This window comes from Saccostrea cucullata, unplaced genomic scaffold (genome assembly GCF_032062105.1).
Source record: "Saccostrea cucullata isolate Sc308-1 unplaced genomic scaffold, CSIRO_AGI_Scuc_v1 ctg15179, whole genome shotgun sequence".
Classification (NCBI taxonomy): Eukaryota; Metazoa; Mollusca; class Bivalvia; order Ostreida; family Ostreidae; genus Saccostrea; species Saccostrea cuccullata.
Window position 1 is genome coordinate 1 of NW_026917864.1, and position 14,088 is coordinate 14,088.

At 32.2% G+C, this 14,088-nt stretch overlaps 1 long non-coding RNA gene across 1 annotated transcript; it reads left to right on the plus strand.

Moving 5' to 3' along the window:
* Nucleotides 1–6,194: 6,194 nt before the first annotated feature.
* LOC134228338 (uncharacterized) lies at nucleotides 6,195–8,452 on the plus strand. The gene is made up of 4 exons (XR_009990159.1): nucleotides 6,195–6,396; nucleotides 7,423–7,528; nucleotides 8,213–8,295; nucleotides 8,372–8,452. It is a non-coding gene; the product is annotated as an uncharacterized LOC134228338 (long non-coding RNA).
* The last annotated feature ends 5,636 nt before the right edge of the window (nucleotides 8,453–14,088 follow it).

The following is a 14,088-nucleotide window of genomic DNA, read 5'->3' on the forward strand; positions in this document are numbered from 1 at the left end:
TGCAAATGAAAAAGGTAATATAACGTTATTTTGAAATAATGAATATATAATTTCAACTGCAAAAATAAGTTGACAGTTTCCTTTACAGTAATATGACATTGTTCTTTTCCACAGAGTGCAAGTGAAAAAACACACAATGATATTGTTTCTATTCCCAAGAAACGATCTGGGTTCAACCTCCTGTAAAAATACATCGTCTTTAAAGGAAGAAGATAAACTCTTGAGATCATTTGGAAACCTCAACCCTCTGGCTTTCAGCAATGGCTTCTGTAATTCTACTCAGATTCTCCCCAGTGTTATGGGTCAGAATTACCCGAAATGCCAGCAAAGATCAATAACACAATTTAAACTTAACAATAATTTATTTACAGTAATATATAATAAGTATATGAAACATAAAGTACAAACTTAGCAAGAATCTAAGAATACATACATCAGAGTGTCCGTTGCTGCACACAAATGTCCCAAAAAAATATATCCCAGTTATATCTCAATAGTGCTTATACGACAAAGTATTCACAATTATTGTATTCTATGCATTGAATTGACAGGGTATTTATACAGTATTATAAATCTAGAATATTCTAGAAAATGTTAAAACATGATATTACTGGAACAATCTGGACATACACAAAATTTAAGAATGTTCTAGATAAAATGACCAAACATGTTGACCACTCTGGAATGTTCAAGAAACTTAATGTTACTAATTATATACATAATAAAACAATAAACATCTCACAACAACTCCCCACTTAAAAAAGTTTGAATGTCAATGAAAACTTATATTATTAAAATAAAAGTTTTGTACATTAATACAAAATCTAGTATGTTTACGATACTCTTGACAAAGCGTCTGCAATAACATTGTCTTTGCCTTTGATATGCTTAATTGTTATGTTGTATTCTTGTAACAACAAACTCCATCTAGTCAGTCTTTGATTCTTGTTTGACAATTTATGCAAAAATGTCAGGGGGTTGTGATCCGTATATACAAGAATTGGATGCAAAGTAACATTCAAATAAACATCAAAATGCTGTAAAGCTAACAACAAAGCAAGGCATTCCTTTTCAATGGTGGAATAGTTTTGTTGACATTTTGTAAGTTTCTTTGAAAAATAAGAAACAACTCTATCTACATTATCACTATATTCTTGAAACAAAGCTGCCCCGATTCCAACATCACTAGCATCAACAGTAAGCTTAAATTGCTTAGAAAAATCTGGAGTTGACAGAACTGGGTTGCTCATAAGGACAGATTTGATTTTATGAAAGGATTTTTCACAGTCCTTTGTCCATTCAAAGTTAACCCTCTTTTGTAAAAGATTTGTAAGTGGACTAACTACTGAGGAAAAATTTGGACAAAATTTTCTGTAAAACCCAGCCATGCCCAAAAACCTCATTAATTCTTTCTTGTTTGTAGGAATCGGGAACTTTGCAATAGCTTCCACTTTAGCCATAATGGGTGTAACATAACCTTGACCTACTTTATGACCTAAATACTCTACATAAGCATGACAAAATTCGCTCTTCTCAAGGTTCACAGTTAAGTTTGCTTTAGCTAAAATGTCAAATAAAGCACGCATGATTCGAAGATGTTCGTCCCATGTGTCACTGTATATGATGACATCATCAATGTAGGCCTCGCATCCTTCAAGGTCTTGAAGAAGGGAGTGAATCATCCTTTGGAATGTAGCCGGTGCGTTTTTCATGCCAAAAGGCATTACTTTATACTGGTAAAGTCCATCTGGTGTAGCAAAAGCAGATATTTCTTTTGCTCTTTCTGTTAACGGTACTTGCCAGTAGCCTTTCAACAGGTCAAATTTACTGACAAATTTCGCGTTTCCAATATTGTCAATACAGTCATCGATTCTAGGTATTGGGTATGAATCAGTTTTGGTAACAGAATTCACCTTTCTAAAGTCTGTACATAATCGGTACGAACCGTCTTGTTTTGGTACAAGAATACATGGTGAGCTCCAATCACTTTTACTAGGTTCAACAATGTCATTGTCCAACATGTACTGCACTTCCCTTCTTAGGTACTGCAATTTTATTGGATTCAGACGGTACGGATGTTGTTTGATAGGCAGAACGTCACTCACTATGACATCATGACAAGCTGCATTAGTTTTCTTTGGAACATCCGAAAAGATTTGATGATACTCATTCATCAAGTTTTTAACTTGTTCTTTTTGGTGAATGTTCAAATGTCCAAGTTTGGCATCAAAATCAGCCAAAATTTCTGAATTTTTCAAGCGGACACTCTGATTACAATCTTTCTCATTCATTTCTACATTTGTATCACTTTCAATACAATTTTGAACAGTCTTAGCATTGGCTAAAGTGGAAACTTGTTTTACAGAATTTCGGTCACACCTTTCAAAATACTCTTTTAACATGTTAATGTGACAAACCCGTTTCTCTTTACGTCGACCTGGTGTCTTAACTACATAGTTTACATCACTGATCTTGCTTTCAATTTCATAAGGGCCATAAAATCTGGCCTGTAAAGGATGACCAGGGATAGGTAAAAATACAAGAACCTTATCACCTGGCTTAAACACCCTATTTCTGGCATCTTTGTCATACCACATTTTCATTTTCAACTGAGAACTCTTCAAATTTTCTTGTGCTAATTTACAAGCATTGTAAAGTTTTTCTTTGAAATCAGACACATAATCTAAAAGATTAAGATCACTAGTCTCAGTCAGCCACTTTTCCTTCAACAATTTCAAAGGACCTCTAACTGTATGACCGAACACCAATTCAAAAGGACTAAACCCAAGAGACTCCTGGACTGCCTCTCGTGCAGCAAATAGTACAAGATGAACCCCTTCATCCCAGTCTTTTTCATACTGGCAACAATAGGTCTTCAGCATCGTTTTTAAGGTCTGGTGAAAACGTTCTAGCGCCCCCTGGGACTCAGGATGATAAGCAGTTGATCTATACTGTCTAATACCCAACTCATGCATGACTTGCTGGAACAACCCCGACATAAAATTTGAGCCTTGATCCGACTGAATTGCCTTGGGTGCTCCTACAAAACTGAAAAACTTGGTTAGGGCCTTAACTATGCTCTTTGCCTTTATATTCCTAAGAGGTATGGCTTCAGGAAACCGAGTGGATGTACACATAATGGTAAGTAAATACTGGTTTCCAGTTCTAGTCCTAGGCAAAGGTCCTACACAATCCACCAACACTCGACTAAACGGTTCTCTAAAAGCTGGAATGGGTTGGAGAGGAGCAGATGGTATCTTCTGATTTGGATTACCTACCATCTGATATACATGGCATGACTTGCAAAACTTCGAAACATCCTTTCTTAGCTTAGGCCAATAAAAATGACTCAAAATCCTATTATAAGTCTTATTGATACCTAAATGACCTGCCATAGGTGTATCGTGAGCTAAACTCATGACATCTCGATGATAAGCAGCTGGGACCACTATCTGGTGAACAACACGCCACACTTCATCTGGAGAAGCGTCAGGTGGTCGCCATTTTCGCATAAGGATGCCATCTTTCATATAGATGAAAGATAAAGATAACTTAATGTTACTAATTATATACATAATAAAACAATACACATCTCACAACACCAGTTATTTGTTTTTCTTTTATTAAACTTACTACAGTGTCAACAACAGAGTCTTGTGATAATGTAGAGGGAGAATCTGAAATTAAGTTACATTCACAGTAATCTGCGCACCCGGAACACAAATATCTTGAAGATTTCAGCAAAAGACCTTTCTCAAGAAGAGTATCAATTATGACTTTTCTAAACTTCCTACTCGATATTTTATAAATATGAATTTCTGTTTTTCCTTCGCAGAAATCTGTGTGTTTCTTGCAACTACACGATGCCATTTTGAAGAATCTGAAATTTAGAGAATATTGAACTCCCAAAATATGCTTTTTGCGACATATCCTATATTGGAAATTGAAGGCATGCATGTTAATGTAGAGTCTTCATTTACTTAATATATACTTAACCCCCCCCCCCCCCAAAAAAAAAAGGAAAAAACGAATGTATTTAGGTCTTTACTGTTCACTTCATGCACTTTGTAGTATAATTATATGTTATTACATTGTTTATAATTGTTTTGTACACCAAAAATTGAATAAAGTTAAAAAAGAGAGTTCGCTCTCATTTTTTTCAGAGATTTTTAAAGCACCCTTTATGACCCGTACGTGTTATCGTACTTATTGCACAGAAACCGGAGAATGCAATCTCATCCGCATCCTAACTTATCAATTATGCACTATTGACTACATCCAGTTCAATTTTCTGAGAGCTTAGGAAGGAAGGTAAGTGGTAACAAGTTTGGCTTTCCAGAAAGCCTGAAATGTCATCTCTTTGGTATCAAAAATTTCGAAGAAATAAAACAGAAAGGGAAATATTTTAATGCAATGAATATTTGGATTATTATACCTGAAGTTCCCAAATGACTTATTCAGCAAACTCCACAGTAAAGTACGCAGTTTCTTTTGGCCGCAGTATATATATGGAAAGCATGGATGTCTGCGAGAGCACCCAAGTCGATTTTTGGTGAAATTTCATTCTAGCGGTCTTTGTGCTTCTGGGTGTTTACAATTTAATTAAATTCAAATACTTTCCTTGAACTATATTTTCTTAACACAATACGGAATTATCAACAATAATTATCATTCATTTAAAAGCAGCTTATCATTAAAGTTTGACAGGAATTAATTTAATAAATCCAATTACAGACTAAAAAATTTACATAAAATTAGCGTTGACCACTCTTCTTTCATTTTTTGCAGAATCTAATTGTAAGCTTGTTCTTTTGTGCGAGAACCAGTTTTCCCTTCGCGTCAACAAATTTAGAAATCACGTCATTGTCAATTCTCCTTGTGTGGCTTACCAATTTAAGGACATTGGCAACGTTTCTGGTTTTCGTATAGAATTTTTCAAGATTTTTTGAACAGGTTTAATGGTACCAAACATGTTCAATTCAGGTCCTTTTTACCCATCATGCCAGCCTTCCTTTAACGATTTTGTCAAATCAATGTTTTTACAATTTTCAATGCATTTCCTATGTAAAAAGTTGATAAAATGGGCCTATATTATTTTTAACCATACGTTTTCTCTAAAACCCATTTATTTCATAAGGTTTATACATAAAACACATTGTTGAAACCTTATTTCCGATGACATGCATATAATTTGGCTGAAAATGCGAATATTGAAACAAAACTCAGAAATTCTTTAATTTTGAGTTACTTCCCTTTACTGTAATAACATCTAATCAATATTCATAATGATCAAGAGAGTGGTTGTTTGTTTCTATTCTATAATTTACTTAATTGGAAACGAACTGTCAAAAAACATTTTTGCAAGGATTTATAGTAACTTTTTAATGGTGCATCATTCACATAACCTATGGAATCGTTCTCATTCGGTCCACCTAGCTATCAACACTTTCAGCATAATTATTTCACACATTTGCAGTTCCCAGCAATCATTTACCTATTCTAAATGACGACCTGTTAACTGTCTGCCCCCTCAACACAATGTAAACAAACCCATCGCTGCTTTTCTTTTATTACTGTAGAGTTGAATATATCCGATAAAAAAACACACGTGCTTTTGTTTACCTCTCAGTCTGTTACATATGCTTTCTTTGTTTTCAGTGCCTAGAGAATTCCATACAGGAGATCACTCTCAATGACTATTTTTATAAAAGAAAAAAACCTGGGTATAAACCTTTTTTCTCCGGAAACCCTTCGTTGCCAATGACCTTAATAAGGCATAGTATTGAGGATCAATATATATATAGACTGGTACCCTGACATTGGTTAACGGGCACAAGCGCCCTAAAAAACCAACTTGTAATTCCTAGCGACAGCGACTGGAATCAGGGGCAGAGAACCAGTGCTAAATATATATATACAACACACTGAAACTATAGATATTTATGGAAAAACCCCTACATAAACAAATACATGGGCGCAGACATTTTGGACACCCAAAGTTGTGCGGAGGAGAAAATGCTAGCTGATTGGTCAATAAGAGAAAAGACTTGTTATGTATTTGACAAGTGAAATAAAGTTGATAAAAATCTCATATCAAGACTTGGGTTTCTTTGAGGTATATAGGAGTTACAGGTAAAAATTTGAAGGGAGGGATGCACTTTTGTTAGAGATTTTCAGTTGGTGTCAAACGCACCTAGTTGTAAACAAATGGAAATTGAAAGTAAAAGTGCAACGGCACGGTATATTTTTTCTGGCATTTTTTGTTTTCCAATATCTCGAACTTTCACGACAAAAAGGTCATTTGCCCGAAATTCAATACATGTATCAGTGAGAGGGGCTAAAGTTTGTATGGAAGTCTATGGGAAAACATTTGGTGGTGTTTGTCCTATAGAATAGGTATGATTTCATGGATAAAAATTGATTACAGCCAAAAAATCAATCAGTTCCTATTTTTTTGACATTGGGATTATATTTTAATTAGTTTTGACAATTTGTTTAAAAATTAGAGGGTTTGGGTAAATTGAGGCTCACAATGGGGACTGCACATAGTGAAAAAATGCCAAAATTTTTGCCCTAGCTCTCATATTTTCAATAAATGTTCATGTAAATAATTTTAAATAAATATTTATACCGAAATTTACTGTGAATATTGTAAATAATACAATATTAATATTTATGGGCATCATCAATACACAAAACATATGAATATCCCCCTCGCAGTTTGAGAAATTCATTTAAATCCATGTATTTTATGAGTGCAGACACTGGAACAGGTTGAGTAATCCTCTTTCGAATTTGTGTTAATCAGAGTTGATTGAATAATTTATAACAAAATTTGACTGCTGTTAACTAATTACATTACTTTGTTTTTACATAAGGGACATATTCCAGCAGAAAAGCCAGTTTCAGTCATGTAATCAGTGCTGGCTTGAAATAAAAGTTATACTTTTGGTGAAACTTAGAGATTACTTGTAGGAAATTTAATTGAAATTACAGTACAATATATTTTTGCAGAAAATACATTGAAAATGCAATAAATATGCAAAATTATAACTGAAAAAATTATGAAAAAGGTGTCTGAATATCCCTCCTCCTTGCCATATCCAATCTTGATATTCTACTGAAAAGGGGGGGGGGGGTAATTTTGTGCTCTAATCATGCTGAAAAATGAAGGAATTTTGTTTAAATTTGGTTTATTTGAATAACAAGAGCCAGGTTTATCTGCAGTTATTTTTTTCAATTTCTTTGATATTTTTTAAAATAATTATCTGAGTAAATTCTATTTTAACATGATTATTTTAAAGGTATTACATCACAAATGCTTAAAAAAAATTCAGAAGATGGTGTAAATACTAAAAAATTATTATGTAAGCTACTAGATGCATTTATCACTATGTTTTAATAAAATAAAATGTATTTCAGCAATGCATTATCAAGAAGGAAGAGATTAATGAACCCTACCCTCTTACAATGAACAACACATGGACACTCTCGGGATGATCCCTTTGCTTTCATTAAGAGTTCCAAGGTATGGTTTTATTAGAAAATCTAGTTAATCTCTTAATATTTAAGTTATTTAGAACTTTTTATAGATTATCAGAAAATAAATTTCCTCAGAACTGCAGTTATTTAAACACTTTGCGTACAATTGAGCACTGTATTCAGTCAGACAATATGATTTATCTGCCCTTGGCATTTAATCAATTTATTAATTATGTCAATAATAAGAAATGATATGCAAATAAATATATTTGCCTTTTATGAGAATATACATATTTAACATCAATTACATGAAATGTTCATGAAAATTGGCTAAAATGTAGGTCACCCCCCTTCAAAATTACAAAATTTTCAGTGGGGATGTATTTGATTCTCTGATGCCAGCAACCCACTGCTGATAGAATTTGTGTTAATCTTATGTACATTTAAACTAGATATAATTCTCTTTCTTTCCATTGATTATTTTATCTACATTAGTTTTCACTCTTTCCATAACCCAGCTTTTTCTTAGAAAAACCTGCTGATTTTCTTCATTTTTCATTAACAACGGGTACCTGCTACCCTGAATGATTAACATGATCTACCTTGAGAAATTATTAGAGATAATAAGAAAAACAAGCAAAACATATGCTACATTAATCATTTTATTTTAAAAGTTTGAAAGAAAAATAGAAAAATGCTTCAATTTATAGACATCTTTTCTGTTTCACAGATGTTGGTCTGATTGACTGGGGTGTGAAATGTAACAGCCAATAGTGTACTTAAGCTTAGACTGTCAGTCCCAATATTCAAGAGGTGAGATAAGCAATGAATATGTGTTCTAAATTAACTAAATTGACCACTTTTTATAAATGTTTCTTTTACTCTATAGGAAAAACCCCTACATAAACAAATACATGGGCGCAGACATTTTGGACACCCAAAGTTGTGCGGAGGAGAAAATGCTAGCTGATTGGTCAATAAGAGAAAAGACTTGTTATGTATTTGACAAGTGAAATAAAGTTGATAAAAATCTCATATCAAGACTTGGGTTTCTTTGAGGTATATAGGAGTTACAGGTAAAAATTTGAAGGGAGGGATGCACTTTTGTTAGAGATTTTCATTTGGTGTCAAACGCACCTAGTTGTAAACAAATGGAAATTGAAAGTAAAAGTGCAACGGCACGGTATATTTTTTCTGGCATTTTTTGTTTTCCAATATCTCGAACTTTCACGACAAAAAGGTCATTTGCCCGAAATTCAATACATGTATCAGTGAGAGGGGCTAAAGTTTGTATGGAAGTCTATGGGAAAACATTTGGTGGTGTTTGTCCTTATAAGCATCGTACTTCTTTTCTAAATTTTCCTTGGCTTTCAAATAGGCCTAAACCGAAAGTAGATCTGGATGTTTCGGGACCGCGACGTTTCGGGACCTGTCAACACGTTTCGGGACTTGGGTTAAGACGTTTCGGGACTTCAGGTAACACGTTTCGGGACTTCGTAATATTTTGATCAGGAAATGTATTAATGTAATTTTTTAGCTTTACACACGTATTATTTCTTTGTTTGATACCAGAAAAATATATATTTGGCGTAAATTAATCATGTTAATGATAAATATATGCACAGTATATTTAGAAGATTGACCGACCGTCTTCGATCATTCGAATAGGACGTAGTATGTAATATGCGTAATATATATACGCATAGTAATATCTCTATATCTCCTTCGTTACCTTCAGAATTATTATCAAAATATTTAGTTATATACATGTAATTAAGAAAAATAATCTTACGCTTCTTGATTAGGTAAATTCACATATATCTTGTTGTTATTGACTTGTGTATGACAGTTTTTTTGTGTACAGGGTGTGTTTATAAACTTTTTCCACTCATTTTTCTTCAATTAAATTAAATTTAATATACCCACAAATATTTCATCATTAAAATTTGATTCACTTTCAATTTAAGCAGCCCCCCTTTATTATTTATTTATTGGGAACACGTACCATCATACATTGACAAATAATACAAGTTAGGATTTTTCTTTCTTAATATCAAAGCACTTTTGTCATTCAACATTTTCAGAATAACGTCATTTTTTTTAGGACATTGTCATTTTTATATTCAACTTCTCAAACATTGATGTGAGCATCTGAGACTCAAATGCAGACCATAAGATACCTTTAGCTTTGTCATCCAGCTGAACTCTAATAATTTAAATAATAAAAAAAAAACAAATGAGTCATCAAATGTGGTTTATTTTATTTCATACATACATACATGTACATACACATTCATAAATTTTCTATCAATCACAATCACATATTATACACTGCATAAAACATACATACAGTCATTGAATTTTATAATTTACCACATGAATACAACACATGTTGATAACATAAAAATATGAATTAAACAATTAACAACAAAGGTTTCCCCAGTCAGTCAATCACCACAACACAACACAACACATTTTCTGATGATTTCCACAGTCAGTCAATCAACACAACACTCCACATTTTAATGGTCCACTGGTCCACTACTTCTAGAAAAAATTGAAGTAGGAAGCATTGAAATAAATTTACCTGTAGACTTTAAACTCCTGGACTTTGCGATACAAGGCCTGTATCCAGTGAAAGACAATTATAAAATATATAAATAATAAATATTTACCAAAGTTCTTAAATAAGAGTAAATGATATATTGAATTTAAAATTAATATATACCAAAGTTGTGTCATCTTCTTGAACAGTGGAAGTGTCTTGAGAATCATCTGCTGAGTGTTCCTGAAATGGAATTTAAGATGCAATTGTTGTCATTTAAGGTTTTTATCAATAATTTTCAATTTTATGCATTCCAAGTTTAGGATTTTAATTAACAAATATGTTTTAAATTTTCTTGACTTGATAAGAACATATATATATTTACATTAATATATATACATTAAATATATACCTGAATCTCCTCTGCATGAGTGGAATCTGGCAGGCACCCAACACAAACCCAGTTGAGGTCTTCTTCTTCTCTCACTATTCGCCGATACTGGTCTCGACTGATTCCTGTAATATCAATAAAAGAATTAATTTTACTATATAGTATTCTTTTTATTCTTTTCCATTTTTATTAATAATTGTTCTTACTAATAGTATAGTGGTACTTTAAAATAAAAATTTAAGCATATATATTTCCATAATTTACCAGTGTCACATGTCCTGTGTTGCCATAGTTCACACCCCTCACACTGGATGGCCTCTTGTCGGGGGCAACAGTCTTGTTGCATAAAATGCAGTTGTCTGTGAAATAAAAATCAATGTTTAAAATGGATGTTATAATTATACTGTTGATATAAAAATGAAAGTATGTGATTCATATCGAATCCCAATCATTAGAACAGTACGTGTCATACTACAATAGCTTTGTACCATGCACACTATCCTTGTGGAAAAATTTATCTGATGATTGTAGAAACTACCCTACATTACAAACTTTTAAAAACTTAAACTTTACCATTCCTATCCAGAAAAATAAATATAAATTATACAATTATGGTAATAGAATTGAAAACTGATTAAATACATGAATGAGAATAACATACCAATTATACCATAATGCATACCAACAATATAGAAAACATATTATATGGTGTTGATTCATTAAGTCTGGATAATTTTTTTTTCATTTATTAGTCATTTACATACCTTCATAAGAAACTCGAAGAGGTTTTCAATGGAATTTTAGATTATTATGATATTATTATAGGGAATTCTTCGTACACTGGGTTAACAACTTATATTTTATATAATTATTATTATTTCCTAATCATTTGTTAAATTCTCTCTCTCTCTCTCTCTCTCTCTCTCTCTCTCTCTCTCTCTCTCTCTCTCTCTCTCTGAATTCATACTAAATATGTACCAGTTGATAATCTACTCTTCATACATTACAATGAACAACAAAATTAAAATAAACTATTTTTATATAACCTTATCCAAATTAATTAATTATTAATTCAGTATTAATTTAATATTGCTATTATATTTGTAATTTTGTCAATTTTGTATATATTTTGTTTAACTTAATGACATGTATAGTATCTTTTCAGTAAATATATATTTTGGAATATTACTATATTTTTTGTAAATGTATATATTCACTGGCTTTTTGCATTATGGTACACGTGGTACTTCTTTAAATTATTATTTTTTTTATTTTACATGTTAGCAATTATAAACCATGTGTAAATTGAGGAAGTATATATAAACATTTACTAAGAATAAGCTGAATACTACTATTATATCACATTATTTTATAAACTGCCCATCATAATGTTGAAAGAAACTTATTGGTAAAAAAATTAAATGATATTGATGTTGTATTTGAACTCGACACTCTTCTAAGAGGAAATTGTTTATACTCTTATCAAACAAATTGCAAAATATTTTTACATGTACAAGAATTGATTAAATCTTCCAAGAGACTAAATTAGGGACACTGTTATGATTTAAATACTCTATTAAATGCCTAATTTTCCCCCCAAATAATTGTATTATCTTTAAGATTGAGCAGTATGTAAATAATATGTATACATACAGTTAGGGGGACGGGTTGTCATCTTTTTAGAAATATAATATTGATAAATAATACTAGATGGTGAATCTTTATTTTTCATTGTAATCTTAATATATTGATTATCATGTACATGTATTATTACCTACTATTGTATCTTGACCTATTATACAAGGAGAGGGTGTACATAGGCCTTGTCTGTTGCCCAATCCTTATTGAATTACTCAATGAAATATGTTTAAAGTAAAGTTCTATAAATGCATTTTACATGTACATTGTAACAAAATATAGTATGTAATAATATGAATAATGCACAATACAACATATAATCAGTGATAATAGTGCTACATGTAGGATTCTCAAATTAAAATAAAATCAGCATTTTAAAACATAAAACTTGAAACATTTCTTATTTTAGGTACCTAAAATTGTCTAATTAATTACTAACCTGACATCTTTGGTCTTCTCTTGGTGTCTCAATGAGGAATGAGACCTTCTTCTTGGAGGGGATCTCTTCATTATCTTTCTCCTAATTAACACCCCCGAATAAACAATCGGGATATGGGTGTTTGATCCTTTGTTGTTTTAACAATTATGACCCAAGCACACACTGTTGTTTTATTTAGAGCTAAATGTAGGACGGTACTAAATTCGGAATTAATTAAAATTATTATTTTAATTGTTATTTATTGTTATAATGTGTATAAATATATACTGTATGTTTGTATGTTTCTAAAAAAACAAATTTAATGTCTTTATTTTTGTTAAAAGGTCAAATAAACAATAAACATATTCTTTTAAATAAAGAGAAAACGTATCTATGGCGATAAAATTATAAAAAAAAAATTATATTATAAAGTTTAATGTATCTGCCATATATTTTATCTAATGATACATTAATAAAATAAATAAATAAAATAAATAATTTTAGCTAAATATGTTATTTATTTCAGTATTTATTGAAATCGCGAAAAATTTAACCCAAGTCCCGAAACGTCTTGCCGCAAGTCCCGAACCGTCTTATCGCTAGTCCCGAATCGTCGTATTACCTAGGTCCCGAAACGTCGCGGTCCCGAAACATCTTGCACCCCAAACTCCTAAGCTAGTTCTTCTAAAAGAAAACCAGTTTACAGGCTACTTGGAACTCTGTAAAACATCGAGGACTCCCGAAAGATTAATGGAGGCTTACACTAGGACTCACTTCCGGCATACAATCTTAATGTGTCATCTCCCGAGGGAGATGACAAAAAGACTAATATTTCTTGCAATTATGTTTTTTCTAAAAACGTACCTTCAAGGAGCCATGGGTATATACTTTAGGGATGGTTCTTCATACATTTTCTCTACGCCCTTTTAAAGTTCACGACTATGTCCCCCAAATTTTGCCTCGGAAGTGCACAACAATATAAACAACAAGTCTGACCGGTTTTAAAGATGCGCCTTTATTATCATTATTTCTATTTTTAAATACAGGTAAAAAGTAGGTAAAAGTACCTACTTTTGGTAGCTAAATACCTAGGTAGCTATTAATAGCTACGTAGGTAGAAATAGTCTTTGGACTGGACCTGTTTATCACTGAGAATTTTTTACTATCTTCCTCTGACAGGTTCCACGTTGAATAGATATCTCTTCCCTTGTCGCCAATCCATATCATCAGGTAATTACAATGTTCCTCTTCCTTATTTTTGCTCAATGGGCCCTTTCTCCAGAATTCCACGTGTTGTATAAACGTGCGCCATTCCTCAACGAGATCCTGGGCCTCCCAGTTAAATTTCGGCGTGACAGCTGAATGCATCGTATCCATCACAATCCTCGAATCCTCTTCTGTATAACTGCAGCACTTATTTTCTGCAGATGGCGATGGAAAAGGGGAGATATCAACCGCTTCTGACACCATGTAGTGTATTCACAACACCATTGTGGGTTAAGAACTGATTTAATTACCTTCTTTTACAGGAGAGCTTAAATTCAAGAACAGTAACTCTTAATAAAATTAGAACATACATTACAGTTCAGAATCACAAAATGAGGTAGAAGAGGA